The sequence below is a fragment of the Neofelis nebulosa genome, chromosome 1 (genome assembly GCF_028018385.1).
Source record: "Neofelis nebulosa isolate mNeoNeb1 chromosome 1, mNeoNeb1.pri, whole genome shotgun sequence".
In the NCBI taxonomy this organism is placed as follows: Eukaryota; Metazoa; Chordata; class Mammalia; order Carnivora; family Felidae; genus Neofelis; species Neofelis nebulosa.
The window spans coordinates 116,130,615-116,151,807 of record NC_080782.1 but is presented as its reverse complement, the minus strand read 5'-3'; the positions used below and the strand labels follow the sequence as shown (position 1 = coordinate 116,151,807).

Sequence of the window (21,193 nt, the reverse complement as noted above, 5' to 3'; positions counted from 1 at the left end):
TCCCAGAAGAAAGGCTATTAATGTCAAAGCTAAGTCATTTAATAATGAGTCCCTAATCATAGACTTTAAAATTGGTTTCAGTATGGGGTCTCAATAGGAAAATAACAGTTTACTGACCTGCTTGCTGATGCCTGTGCTGAAAAGTACTTTTCTCCATAAAAAGGACATAGGAAGTAACCAAAGAAAGTTTGTATGACACTATTTTCAAAAGGTATTGACTATATCAGTACATTTTAAAGGATGTCAGCTTTTTCCACACTAGGCTCAGAAATGTCTTTTCACAATTCTTTGCAAAAGGATGGCTATAGTATCTGGCCAAGAGGCTAGGATCAATCTGTAATAGTACCCACTCATTTTTGCCCAAAAATGTAGAGGTGACCCCTGAATAAAGCAGGTGTTGGGCTGCTGACACCGACTTCCCTCCTGCCCCTAGTTGAAAATGCACATGTAACTTGTGACTCCCCCAAAACTTTACTAATAACCCCTTTTGACTGGAAGCCTTACTGATAACATAGTTAAACACATATTTTGTATGTTGTATGTATTATATACTGTATTCTTACAATAAAATAAGCTAGAGAAAACAAAATGTTATTAAGAAAATCTTAAGGAAAATACACTTATAGTATTATACTGTAAAAAATTCATGTCTGAGTGGACCTGTACAGTTCAAACCTGTGTTATTTAAGAGTCAATCATGGGGCGCCTGGGTGGCTCGGTCGGTTAAGCGTCCGACTTCGGCTCAGGTCATGATCTCGCAGTCCATGAGTTCGAGCACCGCGTCGGGCTCTGTGCCGACAGCAGAGCCTGGAGCCTGTTTCAGATTCTGTGTCTCCCTCTCTCTCTGCCCCTCCCCTGTTCATGCTCTGTCTCTCTCTGTCTTAAAAATAAATAAACGTTAAAAAAAAAAAATTAAAAAAAAAAAAGAGTCAATCGTATTGTGGACCCACTCACTATACAAGTATTTATATGTTCCTCCTCAGAGACTGAAAATTAGTACTATTATCTCTGCATATGGTAGTTTCAGATACTGTAATTACATTTCAGTTTAACAGAGCAAGCATTGAAAATTTTTTTTTCTGTAAGAGGCCAGATAACATTTTAGGTTTTCTGAGCCACATGATCTCAGCAGGTACTCAACTATGTCCTTTTGCATGGAAGACAATATACAAATGAGTGAGCATGGCTGTGTTCTAATAAAACTTTATAAAAAATAAATACATCTGGGGGCAATGGTCATAGCAATGCTTATAGTTTACCCACCTCTGTATTGCCAATATAAAAGCCAATGGAACCATATCATAAAAAAGGCAGCCTGGTTAAAGAAGTTATTTTGTGTATATGTGTTTTCTTCTATGTAAGTCTGTACCTGCTATAAAGTCCAGTAACAAACTTATCTAAACTTCTTCTGTATGAATCAGTTAATGGTCAGTCAATAAGAACTGTAATGCTTCAATTCTGATGTGACTATTGAAACATGTTTCCAAACTGATCGATAAATGCTTCAAAAGGTGTTAAATTTGACAGTGCTGGAGGGCAATGTAGTCTAATAAAAGAAATTAGCAGCCAGAGCAATGCAATTGCACCAAAGAACCCACAATGGGAACACTAAATGCTTTCAAGTTATGTTTAGGCAATAAGAAAGAACGCTGATGGAGAAGTGAAATTTAAGTGTATTATAAAATGCAGGCCTAGTAGAAGTTTTTATCCTCCTAATGATTTTTTTTTAAGTTTTATGATATCTCCTTTTCAAAAAAATACTATAAATTATTATTTTATTTTGTAATTCAGGTTGGTATTCCCATGCTGTTTACCCTTTACTGTAAATATTTAGGGTATTGTCAATTAGCATACTATTTTTATATGACTGAGAAATTCAGCATTTAAGATAGAAAAAATCTAAGGCTACAGTTCTCAGAGCTCAAGTGGGCATACATTGAGAAAGGAAAGGTGACATCTTAATTTACTACCAACCTTTTATATTACTATTAAGTTTGTAGAGATTTTTCTTCAACTTCAGACAAGGGTTTCTTTGACCTATTGAGAAGTTTCAAAATGTTCCCTTCAGGGATTTCTTGTTATTTTGCATATGTCAGCATTAAAAAGAAAAAAGGAGAAGCAACAGGTTACAATTTGCTGATCTACTGATCTCAGCAATAGATTAAAGCACTGCTTGACAGTCCTGAAAATTAGGTTTTAGTCAAGTTGGCCATTAATTGGCTATTTGGTGGTAAGGGAGGCAGTTCCTCCAACTTGATGGACCTTGGTTTCCTCATCTGTAGAGTGAGGAGAACCTGCTTGACTAGATACTCTAAAAGGCCTCTTCCAGCTCTATTATTCTAAGACAGCTAAGATGTCAAGCCACCTACTATCAAGACACCGTGTCTCACATTTGAGCCGAGGAAAAGTGTGGCAAGGATTTAACTGTTTCGGCCCTCAACCCATTTGTGGTCCTCGCTCAAGGCACAAGGGTGTTTCTTCCCTGATCTGCTTTCTCCAACTCTTCCCTACTCGGGACAGGGAAAGGCTTTCCCACTGCCGCAATAACCCCAATTCTCCCCCTCACCCGGGTGTTTACCTACAGGCTTGAGCCTTGCCTTAAGGCTCAAGCAGGCACCGACTCCCCACAGCCCCTCGAATTCTCTCAGCCCCCATCGGATGGGAGTCACCAGAGCCCAGAGAGGAGCGCGCGTCTCCCCTCCGGGGTGGTCTCCTCTGTCCCGACTTTGGCCTCAACGCTCCCCCAAGAAGCAACTGTTTGGGCGCATTTCACCAAAGAACTTCCCCGATGACAGCCGGCTCCTCAGCAAGCTCAGCGGTTCCCGCCGCTTCCCCTCTGTTCCTCCCACCCCCCACTCCCCGCCCCCTCCCGAGGGGTGATTCTGAAAAACTAGGGAACAAGGCCTACCTGCACCGGCCAAGCCCTCAATCTGGGAAAAATGGGCGAGAAAACGGAGACCCTTTCCTAAATCCACTCAACTTGAGGCAGGAGGGGTTCTCCTCCTCTGGACAGGAAGAGACAACAGCCTCGGCCGCGGGGACCGGCGGGGGATGGAGTTCTGAGCGCACTGAGCCAGGCGCCTCTGCCAAACTTCCCGCCCCTGAGGACTACAACTCCCAGAGGCCTCTGCGAGAGCCAACGCGCCTTTCGCCGCAGAGCCCAGCCCCACTCCCGGCTTTAGGAGGTGGGGCGGTCAAGATGCGCAAATCTTGTCTCCTCTGCCGCCTGCTGTTGGTTCCTGTGTGGGATGCTTCCCTGACGTTTAAAGGCATCGAGGACGAGGAACGCCATCTCCTGCAGTCTTTACACTTCCAGAGGTCACATAGGAAAGGGCTGACCTCCCATTATCAGTCTCTTTTCACAGGCCCTTCTGGCTAGTGTTCTGTACTGTCGTCACGTGCTTGAATCCCACGGACAACAAGGAAAACTGGTTTGAAAAATGTTGGGGTGGCACTCTCACTCTTATGTCTGGACACTTAGGTTTTTGTTGTTTGCGTTTGTTTTCTTTTATTATTTTAATGCATCGACGAATTTGTCTCCATGCTAAAAGAGGGCCTTTGGAGGTATATTTTAGCACCGTCTCCGCATCCCTAGTAGTTTCTCCCAAAGCCACCTCAAATAAACTTATAATCTAAGTAAAATGAGTGTGCATGTTGTAACATGTCAGCCCAATCAAAGTCCCCTGGAAAGCATATAGCATCACCTACGCCATTACATAGGAAGCCAGTAGCATCTTTTTCTCTTTTAAGAAAACAACCATAAAAACAAAAACAAAAAAAACCCACAAGTGCATTGTAATGTGATAATCCAAAGTAACAAATCCAAATTTAAAAGCTGATATTGAGTGCCAAGCATTTTACATATAATACCTCTTTAAATCTCCACCATGATTCTAGAAATGTACATTATCCCTATTTTACAAACATGGGAACAACCCTATAGAATTTAAGTAACTAACCCAAGGCCAAGCAACTATTAAATGGCAGAAGAGTCAGACTTAAAACCTGATGCTCTAAAAGTCTTATTTCAAAACCTGATTTCTCGAACACCACCAAACAGTGCCTGTATTATTGAGGGCTTGACAACAAGGCAGATAATGTAAGAAGTACTGCCTCTAAGGCAGATAAAAGTTATTTTGCTAATGGTGTCCTTATTAAAAATCTTTTTGCAATTACCCTTTAGCCTGCCTTCAAATAAGCAGAACATTCTTTTGATAATTTCAGTGATAGCAAAATTCTCTTCTTTATTTGCATTCCAGGTCTAGAAGATAATTTTGACAAGACTGAAAAGCACAAAAGTGAATGGTACTGAGTGACATGAATGAAAATAGCAGATTAGGGAACTTGAACATGTTCCCTCTGTTAAAGCAGTACATAAGCTGGCAAGACTGCCAGAATCAACTTTTTTTGGGACTCTGGCATCTAATAAAAAATGTAAAACAACTAGGGGAACATTTAAGAAAAGACTGCTGAGTTTTGGCAAGAGAGGTCTATGATCATCTCTTACTGTCCACCTTGAGGTCGCCCTGAAGACAGCAGCCTACATTCCTGCTAGTTGCTAGTACCTGAGGGAGCAATGGGGATCTTCTTCTCAAGGAATTGTAATTGTGCATTTTGACCTATCTTGTGGTTCCCTGAAGGTTTGGCTCAAGGGCTTGCCTTTGTTTTGCCTGCCTTGCAATCTCCCGAGGACTGAAGCACCGCCCCCCCCCCCCCCCCCCCCCGCCCCAGTCCATGTGAGTTTGTCTGAAAGCCTTTAAAGCAAATGTTTTAGTCACCAAGTTACTAAATAGTTAGGTCCAAACAAATTAATATGCATTTATGTCCTAACAACTCAGTAGCCATTTAAAAATACATACATAAATTGAAAGAAAAATATTTTATTTCATTCTTAAATAGCCTTAATTGCTTACTAGTGGGATATATACATCTATTGGGCACTGTATAACTTCTTGAAATCAGATAAGATACCACTATCCTTGTTTCCTGTTTCACATTGGATTTTTTAAAGAAAATGTTTATTTATTTGTCTTTGAGAGGAAAAGAGAGAGTGGTAGTGGAGGCATGGTGGAGGGGCAGAGAGAGAATCCCAAGCAGGCTCCCCACTGTTAGCACAGAGTCCTTCATGGGGCTTGATCCTAAAAACCGTGAGATCATGACCTGAGCTGAAATTAAGAGTTGTACTCACATTAGATTTTGCACAATACTTGTTTGAGATCATAGCAACCACTGAAAACTCAACTTGGCAGATACAATGTTATCTAAAAAAATTAACTTGATCTAATGTTGAAACTGAATTATCTCAAGGTGCTACTTCACATGGTATCTGACAGATGTCTCTCTGTTTTCCTTAAAAATTTAAAATACTGTGCTCTGTGGGGTCCTGTGGGTTCCCTGTAGTATTCTCACTGGCTGGGAACTGCAGTTCTTAGACATTATTTTCTGCTCTACAACGATTGTCAAACTTCTTCTATATAGGGCCCATTAGTAAGTATTTTGGGCTTTGTGACCATATGGTCTCTGTCAACAATGATTCAATTCTGTCTTTATGGCACAAATAGAGACAACATAAATGATACGTAAACAAATGGAGTGGCTGTATTCTAATTTATAGAAACAGGTACTGGCCTGGATTTGTCTCCAAGACCATAGTTTCCTGACCATTGGCCTAGAGGATCCAGAGTGGAGATGTTTGTGTATTAATTGGAATTCTTCTAAGGAGAAGAATTTTTCTCCATGATTTGATTACCCCAAGGTAAAATGTGTTTGGGAAATGTAGTATAAATACTTGCATCTTTCTTTTTACCAGTTTTCAAAATGAGTTGGTTGCCTAGCATCTTGCAAAGTTGACCAATGAGGTTTTTTGGTTTTATTTTTTATCATTAAAAATATATTTGATGAGGGGTGCCTGGGTGGCTCAGTCAATTAGGGATCTGACTTCAGCTCAGGTCATGATCTCACGGTCTGTGAGTTCGAGCCCTGCATTAGGCTCTGTGCTAACAGCTCAGAGCCTGGAACCTGCTTAAGATTCTGTGTCTCCCTCTCTCTCTGCCCTTCCCCCACTCACTCTCTGTCTCTCTCTGTCTCTCTCTCTCTAAAATAAACATAAAAAATTTTTAAAAATACATATATTTGATGTGTTTCAATCCTTTGAAGATATATATATACATATATATGTATATATATATATTAAATTTCAAGTTTACAAAAAAATTGCAAAGGTAGTGCCAAGAATTCCAATATATATTCTTTACTCAGAGTTATCAATTGTTAACATTTTGTCATATTTGTTTTATTCTTTCTTTTCTCCTTCCATTTCCTTGCTTTCTCTCTTTCTCTGTACACGCACGTATTTCCCTAAACCATTTGAGATTAAATTGCACACCATATGCCTCTGCTCCTAAATTCTTTAGTATATATTTCCCAAAAAAAGGATTTTCACAGTATGATGATCAAAACTAGAACTTTAAAAAATTGACACAATGCTCTTATTTAAAAGTCTTATGAAAATTTCACCAATTGTTTCAATAATGTCTTTTATAAGATGCTTTGTTTTGATTTTTGTTTTGTTTTGTTTTTCCTCATCCAGAACCCAACACAGGATTGACCACACGCTGCATTTCATCTTCATGTCTCTTTAAAATCCTTTAATCTGGAATGGGTCCTTAACACTTTCTTTCCCTTTTATGACATTGATATTTTTGAAGAGTATAGGCCATTTAGTAAAATGTCCCTCATTTTGAATTTACCTAATGTTACTTCATGATTAGATTCAAGTTTTGCATTTTTGGTAGGAATAATACAGGAGTATTGTAGAGTCTTTCTCACTGCATCATATCATGAGGCACATGATATTCACTGATTATAAAGATTCTAATACCAATTCCAGAATGGGAATAGAGTTTCCCACACTATCAAGCAATTCTTAGACACCAACTGGGTGTCCTACCATTTAACTCAATTCTGATGCTATCTACCTGGACATTGAACCAGATTACAGGTTAATGGCTCAGTCCTACATGAATTCTCCCCCTCTCCTCCACTCAGACACCCCTTGAAACTACAGATTGTTCCTTGTACTTGTGACCAACTGGCTATAGATCAGAGGTTCCCATGACTCTCTCCTTGGGTTTGACTAATTTGCTAGAGTGATTCAGAGAACTCAGAGGAACATTTTACTTAGTAGATTACTGGTTTATTATAAAAGGCTATACCTCAGGAGCAGCCAGTTGGGAAGAGATGTCCATGGGGAAAGGGTATGGAATTTCCATGCCCTGTCTATGTGCACCACTCTCCTCAAATTCCCATGTGCTTATTATCTACCTGGAAGTTCTCTGAACTCCATCCTTTTGAGTTCTTAAGTAGGCTTCATATTACACAGACAGTATTGATTAAATCATTGGCCCCTGGTGATTGAACTCAGCCTTTAGCCCCTCTCTTCTTGCCGGAGGTGGAGAGTGAAGGGACTGAAAATTTCAACCTTCTAAATACATGGTTGGCTCCACTGGCAACCAATCCCATACTTGAGAGTAGCCCAAAAGTTACTTCATTAACACAACAAAAGATATCTTTATCACTCTCATCACTTAAGAAATTTCAAAGTTTTAGCTCTGTGACAGAAAGAGGTCAAAGACCAAATATATATTTCTTAGTATAAATCGCAGTATCACACGGGCATATTGGTCATCATTGATACCTAGTCTCCAAGCTCTTTAGTGAACCATGTCTCCGGTTTTCATGGCTTGGTACAGTTCCCTCTCCTTGAATCTCCATTGGCTCTGTGATTTTTTTTTCTCCAACCAACAGAATGTGGCAAATGTGACACTGTTTTTTCTTATTCTAGGTCTGAAGAAGCCTTGCAGCTTCTGACTTGATCTCTTGGAATGCTGTCTTTGGAATGTTTGTTCACTTGGAATCCTCACTCTGGGGTAGCTCAAAGAAAGAGAGATAGATGCCTGACCAACACCCAACTTTTCCAACTATTGTGGCCAAGAGATCCGAGTAAAGAGGCCATATTGAATATTTAATAGAATTAAAATGGGAACTTAAGGTGAAATAAATTGCAGACAACATCTGATTGTAACTACCTGAGCCCACTCAATCCACAGAATCTTGAAAGATAATAATACATTGTTTTAAGCCATTAAATTTTGGAGGAGCTTGTTATTTTTTTTTAATTAAAAAAATTTTTTTAATGTTTATTTATTTTTGAGAGAGAGAGACAGAGCACAAGCTGGGGAAAGGCAAAGAGAGAGGGAGACACAGAATCCAAAGCAGGCTCCAAGCTGTCAGAACAGAGCAGGGCTCCAAGCCCAGGACTCTCAGCCCATGACCTGAGTTGAAATCAGATGCTTAACTGACTGAGCCACCCAGGCATTCCTGGAGGAGCTTGTTATGTAAAAATAGATAAGCAGAATGATGACTTCAACTTTGATCCCTTGGTTAAGATGGTGTCTGCTTGGTTTCTCCATTCTACAGTTACTGTTTTTTTTCTTTATAATTAATAAATAATTTATGGGGGACACTTTAAGACCTTATTAATGTCCTTTTCTTCACCAAACTGTTGCTATGAGTTTAATAAGCCAGATTCAAATATTACTGTGATGGTTGCAAAATGATGATTTAAAAAAAAACCCACAAAACTCTACATGTATTAGTTAACATTTTGCTGTAAGAAAAAGCTTTGTTTTCCTTTTTCTTTACTTATACATTACCAGTACATATGTATGGGTTTTTATTTTATTAAATGTATTATAATCTGTTATTATTATTTTCACTCTGATGCCCTAATTGTCCTGCATTTGACTAGTGGGAGCCCATTTCATTTCGCTCTTTAGTGCTTTGGTAATTTTTGAAAGCTTTCTTACTTTTTGGTGCAAGCTGATGTTTCCAACCATATTGCTGGTATCTGTTTTTTCCCCCAGAGGTGGTTTTTTGTAATGGGAAATGGCATCTAGAACCACAGTCTGTATGTTGGCCAGCTCCTTGCTAATGGGTTGGTCATTGTTTCCAGGCTTTTTCAGTAGAAAGAGTTAGGAAATACTTTTTTTTTTTTTTAACATATATTTACGTAAAGGAGATTATATATCATGAATTCATACTATTGTTTTTTTTTTTTTTTTTTTTTTTTTTTTTATTTATTTTTGGGACAGAGAGAGACTGAGCATGAACGGGGGAGGGGCAGAGAGAGAGGGAGACACAGAATCGGAAACAGGCTCCAGGCTCCGAGCCATCAGCCCAGAGCCTGACGCGGGGCTCGAACTCACAGACCGCGAGATCGTGACCTGGCTGAAGTCGGACGCTTAACCGACTGCGCCACCCAGGCGCCCCCATACTATTGTTTTCAATTCACACTTAGGAAAATAGTATTATCACTTACCCTCTTTGATTTTCTATTTCAGTCTTTTTTCTCTTACACTGAAAATCTTAATTCTTAAACAACATTAATTTAATTATATATAATTTTATTACTAGTAATATGATTATAGAATTAGTTTACTTTTGCAGGTTTGTGTATGTTATTTCGCCTTTTGTCCCACTAAAGACAAATGGTCAAATTACTGTATTTTGGATCACTTGGAATAATTTTCATTGTGTGACTAAATCATTAACTCAGTATGTATTTATGTGTATTTGTTTCCTTTGCTTTGAAATTTAATATTGGTTTTTAAATTTTAACTTAGTTTTGTTTTATAATTTTGCATAACAATCGTATGATTTCACAATCAAATCTACTTGCTCAGGGAAGTGTAGCACATATTCTTATCCTTCTCAACCTGTTCCCTCTTTTTTTGTCATAAGTAGTACTTTTATAAATTTTGGTGTATCCTCCCATTTTTTTTAAAAAATATAAGCAAATGTATCTGTTTTTAGGTAAATGCTAGCATACCGGACATGTTATTCAACCTGTCTTTTTCTAATAAAATAAATCCTAGTGATCATTCCATTGCAATATATAGAGATTATCCTCTTTTTTTTTTTTTTTTAATAGCTGCAGAGTTCTCTGAAGGGGAGCAGAATATGCCACCCACAATTATGCCACTTTTGGATATTGATTATATTGAATTAAAGGTACTTTAGAAACAGCTATGCAGGAATGACTCTCTGAGCCTCCTTTGTGTCATCAAAAGCATGTGAAAGGTTAACCACCCTTCCCCTTCCCCCCACCTTCATACCAGGAAGGTGAAAGGCATCCTTATCGCCAGAGATATGGAATGTGGAGTCGAGAAGGCTGTGTAAACAAAACTTGTTATTTCTTCATCAATTTATTACCCTAAGTCCAAACCTTTTTTTCTTGTCAGTTCTTTCAAAAACATTTTTTGGGGAGTCCCTGGGTGGCTCAGTCCATTGAGTGGCCGACTTCAGCTCAGGTCATGATCTCACAGTTGGTTTGTAAGTTTGATCCCTGTGTCAGGTTCTGTGCTGACAGCTCGGGACCTGGACCTGCTTCGGATTCTGTCTCTCCCTCTCTCTCTGCCCCTCCCCTGCTCTGTCTCTCAAAAATAAATAAACATTAAAAAAATAATTAACATTAATTTTGAGAGAGAGAGACAGAGTGTGAGCAGGAGAAGGGCAAAGAGGGAGAGACAGAATCCAAAGCAGGCTCCGGGCTCTGAGGTGTCCACAGAAACTGACACAGGGTTCAAACCCACAAACTGAGTGATCATGACCTGAGCCCAAGTTGGATGCTTAACCGACTGAGCCACCCAGGCCCCCCGGTTTGTCAATTCTTCACGGACTTATTGCTTGTCTAAAAGGTAATAAAAGCCTCCTGCTTTGGTCATTTCTTTGAATCTCATATTTTTGTAGGGCTCCTGTACATATGACTTAACTTGGTTTTCCCCTTGTTAATCATTCTTATGTCAACTTAATTATTAGACCAGCCAAAGAGCCTAGAAGGGAAGAAGGGAAAATTATTCCACCCTGCATGCGTGGATGTTACAGTCTGCCAATGAGGGACTTTTGAGTTTTCCAGTCTTTAGCTTTTAGTTCTGCAATTAATAACTTTGTGTACATACCCTTTTATATTTACTGACAGTGTATATTTGAGATAAATTCCAGAAATAGGATTAGGGAATCGAAGGGCAAGTGCACACGTAATTTTGCTAGATATTGTCAAATCCCCTTCCCTCAGGACTAGAGGGTAGTGCATCACCAACAGAAATATGAATGTGACTGTTACCTTGCCGCCTCTCTAGTAGAATACATTATCAAATATTTGCCATTTTAATTTGTGAAAAATTGTATTTTAGTGTAGTTTTAATTTGCATCATTCTTGAAAGAAATTGAGTATTTCTCTGTATTATAGATATTAATCCTTTTTTGGATTATGTTAAAAATAATTTTTCCCAGTGTCATTTGTCTTTTGCTTTTGCTATTTATTTTTTGTCATGAGAAGTTTTATTTTTGGGGGTGCCTGGGTGGCTCACTTGGTTGAGCATCCAGCGCTTGATTTGGGCTTGGGTCTTTTCTCATGTTCTTGGGATCTGACCTTGCATTGGGCTCTGCACTGACAGTGTGTATCCTGCTTAGGATCCTCTCTCTCCTCTCTCTCTCTACCACCTCCTGCACTTTCTCTCTCTCTCTCTCAAAATAAATAAATAAACATTAAAAAAATAAAAGAAAAGAATTTTAAGGATTTTTTAAATGTATATTTAATTTTGAGAGAGCATGTGCATGGGGGGACAGAGAGAGGAAGAGAAAGAGAGAGAGAGAGAGAGAGAGAGAGAGAGAGAGAGAGAGAGAGAGACACTCCCAAGGAGGCTCTGCACTGTCAGCACAGAGCCTTATGCGAGGTTTGAACTCACGAGCTGTGAGATCATGACCTGAGCCTGAACCAAGAGTCAGGTGCTCAACCAACTGAGCCACCCAGGTGCCACAAAAGAAAAAAAAAATTTTTTTTAAGTTTTATTATTTTTTCATCTTTATGTAGTCACACTATATAAAATTGTTGCTTCTGGATTTTGATTGCTTCTGGATAGGTAGAATGTTTTTCCAAGTATAGAGGAATTCACTAGTGTTTTCTTCTAGTATTTGCATGGTTTTATTGTTTGTTTTTTAATTTTTTTATATGTAATTTATTGTCAAATTGGTTTCCATACAACTGTCAGTACTCATCCCAGCAGGTGCCCTCCTCAATGCCCATCAGCCACTTTCCCCTCTCCCCCACCCATCAACCCTCAGTTTGTTCTCAGTTTTTAAGAGTCTCTTATGGTTTGCCTCCTTCCCTCTCTGTAACTTTTTTTATTCCCCTTCCCTTCCCCCCTGGTCTTCTGTTGAGTTTTCTCAGGATCCACATATGAGTGAAAACATACGGTATCTGTCTTTCTCTTCCTGACTTATTTCACTTAGCATCACACTCTCCAGTTCCATCCATGTTGCTACAAAAGGCCATATTTCATTCCTTCTCATTGCCACGTAGTACTCCATTGTATATATAAACCACAATTTCTTTATCCATTCGTCAGTTGATGCACATTTAGGCTCTTTCTGTAATTTGGCTATTGTTGAGAGTGCTGCTATAAACATTGGGATAAAAGTGTCCCTATGCATCAGCACTCCTGTATCCCTTGGGTAAATTCCTAGCAGTGCTATTGCTGGGTCATAGGGTAGGTCTATTTTTAATTTTTTGAGGAAACTTCACACTCTTTTCCAGAGAGGTTCTGCCAGTTTGCATTCCCACCAACAGTGCAAGAGGATTCCCGTTTCTCCACATCCTCTCCAGCATCTAAAGTCTCCTGATTTGTTCATTTTGGCCACTCTGACTGGCGTGAGGTGATATCTGAGTGTGGTTTCGATTTGTATTTCCCTGATGAGGAGCGACGTTGAGCATCTTTTCATGTGCATGTTGGCCATCTGGATGTCTTCTTGAGAGAAGTGTCTATTCATGTTTTCTGCCCATTTCTTCACTGGATTATTTGTTTTTCGGGTGTGGAGTTTGATGAGCTCTTTATAGACTTTGGATATTAGCCCTTTGTCTGATATGTCATTTGCAAATATCTTTTCCCATTCCGTTGGTTGCCTTTTAGTTTTGTTGTTTCCTTTGCTGTGCAGGAGCTCTTTATCTTCATGAGGTCCCAATAGTTCATTTTTGCTTTTAATTCCCTTGCCTTTGGGGATGTGTCAAGTAAGAAATTGCTACGGCTGAGGTCAGAGAGGTCTTTTCCTGCTTTCTCCTCTAGGGTTTTGGTGGTTTCCTGTCTCACATTCAGGTCCTTTATCCATTTTGAGTTTATTTTTGTGAATGGTATAAGAAAGTGGTCCAGGTTCATTCTTCTGCATGTTGCTGTCCAGTTCTCCCAGCACCATTTGTTAAAGAGACTGTCTTTTTTCCATTGGATATTCTTTCCTGCTTTGTCAAAGGTTAGTTGGCCATACATTTGCGGGTCCAGTTATGGGGTCTGTATTCTATTCCATTGGTCTATGTGTCTGTTTTTGTGCCAATACCATGCTGTCTTGATGATTACAGCTTTGTAGTAGAGGCTAAAGTCTGGGATTGTGATGCCTCCTGCTTGGGTCTTCTTCTTCAAAATTACTTTGGCTATTCGGGGCCTTTTGTGGTTCCATATGAATTTGAGGATTGCTTGTTCTATCTTTGAGATGGATGCTGGTGCAATTTTGATTGGGATTACATTGAATGTGTAGATTGCTTTGGGTAGTATTGACATTTTAACAATATTTATTCTTCCAATCCATGAGCACGGAATGTTTTTCCATTTCTTTGTATCTTCTTCAATCTCCTTCATAAGCTTTCTATAGTTTTCAGTATACAGATCTTTTACATCTTTCGTTAGGTTTATTCCTAGGTATTTTATGATTCTTGATGCAATTGTGAATGGGATCAGTTTCTTTGTCTTTCTGTTGCCTCAGTGTATAAGAATGCAGCTGATTTCTGTACATTAATTTTGTATCCTGCAACTTTGCTGAATTCATGTATCAATTTTAGCAGACTTTTGGTGGAGTCTATTGGGTTTTCCATGTATAGTATCATGTCATCTGCAGAAAGTGAAAGCTTGACTTCATCTTTGCCAATTTTGATGCCCTTGATTTCCTTTTGTTGTCTGATTGCTGATGCTAACACTTCCAACACTATGTTAAACAACAGCGGTGAGAGTGGGCATCCCTTTTGTGTTCCTGATCTGGGGGGGGGGGGGGAAGCTCTCAGTTTTCCCCCATTGAGGATGATATTAGCTGTGGGATTTTCATAAATGGCTTTTGTGATGTTTAAGTATGTTCCTTCTATCCCAACTTTCTTGAGGGTTTTTATTAAGAAAGGATGCTGAATTTTGTCAAATACTATTTCTGCATTGATTGACAGGATCCTATGGTTCTTATCTTTTCTTTTATTAATGTGATGTATCACATTGATTTGTGAATATTGAACCAGCCCTGCAACCTAGGAATGAATCCCACTTGATCATGGTGAATAATTCTTTTTATATGCTGTTGAATTCGATTTGCTAGTGTCTTGTTGAGTATTTTTGCATCCATATTCATTAGGGATATTGGCCTATAGTTCTCTTTTTTTTGCTGGGTCTCTGTCTGGTTTGGGAATCAAACTAATTCTGGTTTCATAGAATGAGTCTGGAAGTTTTCCTTCCCTTTCTATTTTTTGGAACAGCTTGAGAAGGATAGGTATTATCTCTGCTTTAAATGTCTGGTAGAATTCCCCAGGGAAGCCATCTGGTCCTGGAATCTTATTTTTTGGGAGATTTTTGATAATCGATTCAATTTCTTCACTGGTTATGGGTCTGTTCAAGTTTTCAATTTCTTCCTGTTTGAGTTTTGGAAGTGTGGGGGTGCTTAGGAATTTATCCATTTCTTCCAGGTTGTCCAGGTTGTTGGCATATAATTTTTCATAGTATCCCCTGATAATTGCTTGTGTTTCTGAGGGATTGGTTGTAGTAATTCCATTTTCATTCATGATTTTATCTATTTGGGTCCTCTCCCTTTTCTTTTTGAGGAGCCTTGCTAGAGGTTTATCAATTTTGTCTATTTTTTCAAAAAACCAACTCTTGGTTTCGTTGATCTGCTCTACAGTTTTTTTAGATTCTATATTGTTTATTTCTGCTCTGATCTTTATTATTTATCTTCTTCTGCTGGGTTTGGAGTATCTTTGCTATGCTGCTTCTATTTCCTTCAGGTGTGCTTTTAGATTCTGTATTTCGGATTTTTCTTGTTTCTTGAGATAGGCCTGGGGTGCAATGTATTTTCCTCTCAGGACTGCCTTTGCTGCACCCCAAAGCATTTGGATTGTTGTATTTTCATTTTAATTTGTTTCCATATGTTTTTTAATTTCTTCTCTAATTGCCTGGTTGACCCATTCATTCTTTAGTAGGGTGTTCTGTAACCTCCATGCTTTTGGGGGTTTTCCAGACTTTTTCCTGGCTGATTTAAAGTTTCATAGCATTGTGGTCTGAAAGTGTGCATGGTATGATCTCAATTCTTTTATACTTGTTAAGGGCTGTTTTGTGACCCAGTATGTGATCTATCTTGGAGAATGTTCCATATGCACTTGAGAAGAAAATATATTCTGTCACTTTGGGATGCAGAGTTCTAAATATATCTGTCAAGTCCATCTGGTGCAATATATCATTCAGGCCCCTTGTTTCTTTATTGATCCTGTGTCTGGATGATCTATCCATTGTTGTAAGTGGAATATTAAAGTCTCTTGCAATTACCACATTCTTATCAATAAGATTGCTTATGTTTGTGACTAAGCGTTTCATATATTTTGGGGGTTTGAATTTGGTGCATAAACATTTATAATTGTTAGCTCATCCTGATGGACTGACCCTGTAATTATTATATAATGCCCTTCTTCATCTCTTGTTACAGCCTTTAATTTAAAGTCTAGTTTGGGGGCACCTGGGTGGCTAAGTCGGTTGGGCGTCCGACTTCGGCTCAGGTCACGATCTCGCTGTCTGTGAGTTCGAGCCCCTCGTCGGGCTCTGGGCTGATGGCTCAGAGCCTGGAGCCTGCTTCCGATTCTGTGTCTCCCTCTCTCTCTGCCCCTCCCCTGTTCATGCTCTGTCTCTGTCTCAAAAATAAATTTAAAAAGTTTAAAAAAATTAAAAAAAAAGTCTAGTTTGTCTAAGTATGGTTACTCCAGCTTTCTTCTGACTTCCAGTAGCATGATAGATAGTTCTCCATCCCCTCACTTTCAATCTGAAGTTGTCCTCAGGTGTAAAATGAGTCTCTTGTAGACAGCAAATAGATGGGTCTTGTTTTTGTTTTTATCAATTCTGATACCCTATGTCTTTTGGTTGGAGCATTTAGTCCATTTACATTCAGTGTTATTATTGAAAGATATGGGTTTAGAATCATGGTGATGTCTGTAGGTTTCATTCTTGTAGTGGTGTCTCTGGTACTTTGTGGTCCTTGCAACATTTCACTCACAGAATCCCCCTTAGGATCTATTGTAGGGCTGGTTTAGTGGTGATGCATTCCTTTAGTCTTTGTTTGGGAAAACCTTTATCTCTCCTTCTATTCTGAATGACAGACTTGCTAGGTAAAGGATTCTCAGCTGCATATTTTTTCTGTTCATCACATTGAAGAATCCTGCCATTCCTTCCTGGCTTGCCAAGTTTCAGTAGATAGGTCTGCTACTACCCTTATGAGTCTACCTTTGTATGTCAAGGCCCATTTATCCCTAGCTGTTTTCAGAATTCTTTCTTTATTCTTGTATTTTGCCAGGTTCACTGTGATATGTTGTGCAGAAGATCGATTCAAGTTATGTCTAAAGGGAGTTCTCTGTGCCTCTTGGATGTCAATTCCTGTTTCCTTCCCCAGATCAGGGAAGTTCTCAGCTATGATTTGTTCAAGTACATCTTCAGCCCCTTTCTCTGTCTCTTCTTCTGGAATTCCTATGGTACAGATATTGTTCTGTTTGATTGCATCACTTAGTTCTCTAATTCTCCCCTTGTACTCCTGGATTTTTTTATTTCTCTTTTTCTCAGCTTCCTCTTTTTCCATAATTTTATCTACTAATTCACCTATTGTCTCCTCTGCCTCTTCAATCCATGCTGTGGCTGCCTTCATTTTATTTTGCACCTGATTTATAGCATTTTTTAATTCATCACTATTTTTTAGTCCCTTGATCTCTGTAGCAATAGATTCTCTGCTGTCCTCTTTGCTTTTTTCAAGCCCAGTGATTAATTTTATGACTGTTATTCTAAATTATTGTTCCATTATATTGCTTAAATCGGTTTTGATCAATTCATTAGCTTTCGCTACTTCCCGGAATTTCTTTTGAGGAGAATTCTTCCGTTTCATCATTTTGGCTAGTTTTTTGTCCCTTGTGCATTTTAAAAGCTTGTTGTGTGCTCTGCACCTGCAAGCACTGCTATATTAGAGGAGGGTCATACACTGTCCAGGGCCTGGCCCTTCAGGAGGTGTTTTTTTGGAGATGGTTACTTGCTCTCTCTTGTTGTGACTTTGGTTAGTTTATTACCCTACTCGTAGTAATATTTTGGACCCTCCACCAGGTGTGCTTTGATTTGTTCCTTGGAGTAGCCCTGTAAAGGAAAACCTATAGACAAACAGGAGACAAAAACACACAAACACACAAACAAATAACACAAACAAATTAACAAAAACAGAAAAGTAAAGACTAAAAACAAAAAACCCATAAACACCGACTACAAGTAAAGAAGAGGGTGGAAGTGGTGCTGATGGAAGAACACATACAAAGAGAGAAAAAATAAACATTGATTAGGCAGAGAGACTAAAAGGCTTAATCCAGAGAGAGAGAAAGAAAAATAAAGACAGAGGTGGGGAAAATGGAATGAAGATAAAGTTACCCAGACAGAGAAACTATATGGGTTGATTATTCCAGAGAGAGAGAAAGGATTATAAAGAAGGAGGTATAACCAGCCTAGGGGAGGGAAGAGATAAGGAGGAGAAATGGGGAGCAGGGAGAATATATCTATATATCCAGAATTGACCTAGAGTTAATCTAGGCAATGCTGCATAGCATGTCGGGAGTAGCTGTCTGCAGGGTCTGTGCTGCTCCAGTGGATACGCAGTTACCCAGTGCAAAGGGGCGTGGTTTGGCGTAATCCGGACACACCTCCTCTATGGGCCTCAGGGTGTGATCCCTGAGGCCCAGCCTTGGTGATGGTGGTGGTGGGGGGGAATGGTGATCCCCTAGTCGCTTCTCCAGGGACCTGGACCGGTGGACTCAGTTTGAGTGTACTCACTATGCCGCGGAGGCAGATAGGGCGGTCCTTCTCTCTCTACCAACTTCCCTGACCTGCGCTTGGCTAGGATTCAAAGTCCTGCTCCCTGTGCTCTGGCACTGGGGAAGTGCCTCTCAGTGTGGTGATATGTGGTCCGGACTGGTCTTGTCTGTGCTGCCGCACTTCAGGGAGGACACCAGTCTGTTTGCTGCAGGTCTCCTACTGCATACTGAGAGCCACCACCCTTGCAGTGAGTCCCGGGTGGCAGACACAGGCAGGCTTTGACTTTTCCCATAGCACTCCAGGGAGACCGGCTGCCTTTTCTTCCTACAAACTTCGCCCTCGGCCCAGCCACTGCGCCCTGGGGTGGCAGACGCAGGCAGGTTCTGTACTAATGTGCAGCCCTCCAGGGAAGGAACCACTTTCTCCAACTACGGACTGAGCCCCTGACCTACCACCCCAACCAGGGCTGGCTCCCCTCCTCCCCATGTGCGTGAAAAGGGAGCCAGCTCCAGTCCAAAGAAAGCCCTGCAGTTAGAGATTGGATCCCTCTCAGTCTCAGTCTGAGGTCTTTCTCCTGTTCAGCTATGGTCCTACACTTCCCTAGCTGCCCTTTCTCTTCCCTTTGTCTCTCCACAGAAGAGGGTCACTCCCCTCCGTGCCCATGTGACCTTTTTTTTTTTTTATCTCCCCCAGTTTGCAGTTACCCACCTATCTTTTTCCCAGCTTTCCCATTTTCTTCCTAGTAGATTCAGTTTGTTTTCCTCCCAGGCTCTGGTGTTCAAAGTCCTTTGGCTTCCGCATTTCTTTGTTTGAGAGATGTGGGAAGTATGGATTTCCCCTACTTCTCAGCCAGGTTAGCCAACTCTGGTTTTATTGTTTTCACATATGAATTTCTTATCCTGTTATATCGTATGAAGAACAGATCGAATTTTATATCTTTCTATATGGTTATCCAGTTATATTGAGAATATTTTTGTAAAGAAGTAGTCAACAGTGTCAAAGACTAATAAAAGACCTGTTAACTTAAGAATTGAAAACCGTCAGTCAGTTTTAGAAACAAGGAGGTCAGTGTTGCTATTGACCTTGGCAATATTGGTAAAGCAATGGGGTAGAAGCCAGAATCCAATGGGTTCAGGAATGAAAGGTGGGGAAGTAGAAAAATCAAGTACAGACAATTACTGTAGGTCCTGAATTAATAAAGTCTTTTCATTAGGCACCATATAAAAGATTCACAATTCTAAAACATAGATTTCAGGGAAAAATATTTTCAGTAAAATCTTTTTGTAAGTCAGTGACCAAGTAGGACAACAGAAACCATTACAAATATGTAAATAGAAGGAATTAGAAAATTATGCCTTATGTGGATGTATGCAGCTCTGCAGTGCATGGCGTGGTAAGTAGTATGTAGGCTGAGGTCAGCTCCTTCTTGCCTCTTGGCTTGGGGCCTTTGTGTAGGGCCTAATCGTCTCAACTATAGCTGGTTAGCCCCATTTTACAGACAGAGTGATTAAATAACTTGCCCAAGTTCACATAGTTATTAAATGGACAAGTAGAAATTATCAATAATGACTTCATAGTCAACTGCTATTAATTTCTTCCTCCCTGCTTGAAAGCTCAAAGTCTTTAGTCTTAGTAGGGTAGGTAGAAAGAGATTTATCCCTGATCGAGTTTCATTGATTGGACCTGGTCACTACTTCTCTCTCTTTTTAAAATATAATTTATTGTCAAATTAGCTTCTATACAACACTCAGTGCTCATCTCAAGTTGTCACTACTTCTCTTGAGGTGAAATACTTCTCTCTTTTATATCGAGGAAGATTTACAGTGATGACATTCACAAATTGTGTTTCCTTTGCCATTTGGGATACAGAAAAGCCAACTTTCTTTGTTAAGTACAGCTAACATCTAGTGGGAATGGGAAGGGCTAGACTTTGGTAATACTATGCTTTCCTCGTGACTGTTTACCAACTTCCATTATTCACTGGTGAAACACTGTTTTGCAGTGAAGGGCCAAGAAGACCCCTTAGTCTTAGGAAGGATTGCACAAGGTACACAGTATTTGACTTGTATTATTCACTCACTTTTAGCTCTCATTAAATACACTTGTAAAACTACTTAGGGACTACTGATATGTCATCTAGGAGGTCTGGTTGATTGCAGTCAGGAACTTTCAGGAATGCTATTTAAATAAGACTGGTTTCTAAACCAGAATCTCAAAATGTATTCATTCGTAATGGGGAGCAATTAAGGCTTATATGTCTTATCCACTGCACCTCCTTTCTTAGTATTGAAATACTTGGGGAAGTTGAACTATTATTTAGGAAGTTGCTAAGTGAGCATAGAATCAGAACAGGTTATGATGAAATATATTTACCTCACAATAGAGAAAATCTGTCTAGTTACCAGTCCCCATATCCAAAGTCTTTCCCATTTGCACCAATGTTTCCCAAACTTCAGTCCTTTGAATACCACCTTCATGATTTTTGCTATTCCTGCATACCATTTATATTTACTTTTTCTTTAATTGAATAAACTTTTTTGAACTTAACTATTTAGTGTCATTCTAAGCAATTATAGTTCTGAAATCCTGCGTTTGTTATGATTCTTAGTTATCTAAAATATTAAAATAAATATTACTTTAAAATGAAAATTGTCCATGAATTGCCTACAATCAGTGGTATGTGTACCACACATTGGTAAATAGTCCCTTAATCATTATTGGGAAAATAGAGATTTTCATGTCTTTGAACTCTGCTGGGGTATGCTGAAAACCCCTCTTTGGTGACTTTTTTCCTTAGATGTGTTACTAGCACCATAGTATCTTGGAGACACTGTAAACCTCCCCCCCCATCTATTTACAGAGCTCCAACCATACCATTCATTAAAAAAAAAAATCTTTTTTATGGTTATGTGCATAGTAAGAGATTCTCAAGTATTCTCAGTACCTATGAATGAACATCTATTCTCCCCCATTTGAGGTGACCAATTTTTAGCCTACTGGAAGATTAAAAG

General features: G+C 39.4%; 1 protein-coding gene across 4 annotated transcripts in view; it reads right to left on the bottom strand.

The window, feature by feature from the left end:
* The window catches only part of SLC38A9 (solute carrier family 38 member 9), an 84,768-nt gene extending 81,723 nt beyond the window's left edge, over positions 1–3,045 (bottom strand). For 3 of the 4 annotated variants that reach the window (XR_009262447.1, XM_058732378.1, XM_058732415.1), the window contains exon 1: positions 2,909–3,045. The gene's annotated coding sequence lies outside the window, so the exon portion shown is untranslated. Of the gene's footprint in view, positions 1–1,974; positions 2,075–2,908 lie in introns of all 4 variants that reach the window. The other variant, XM_058732388.1, reaches the window with a different exon arrangement.
* Between the last annotated feature and the right edge of the window lie 18,148 nt (positions 3,046–21,193).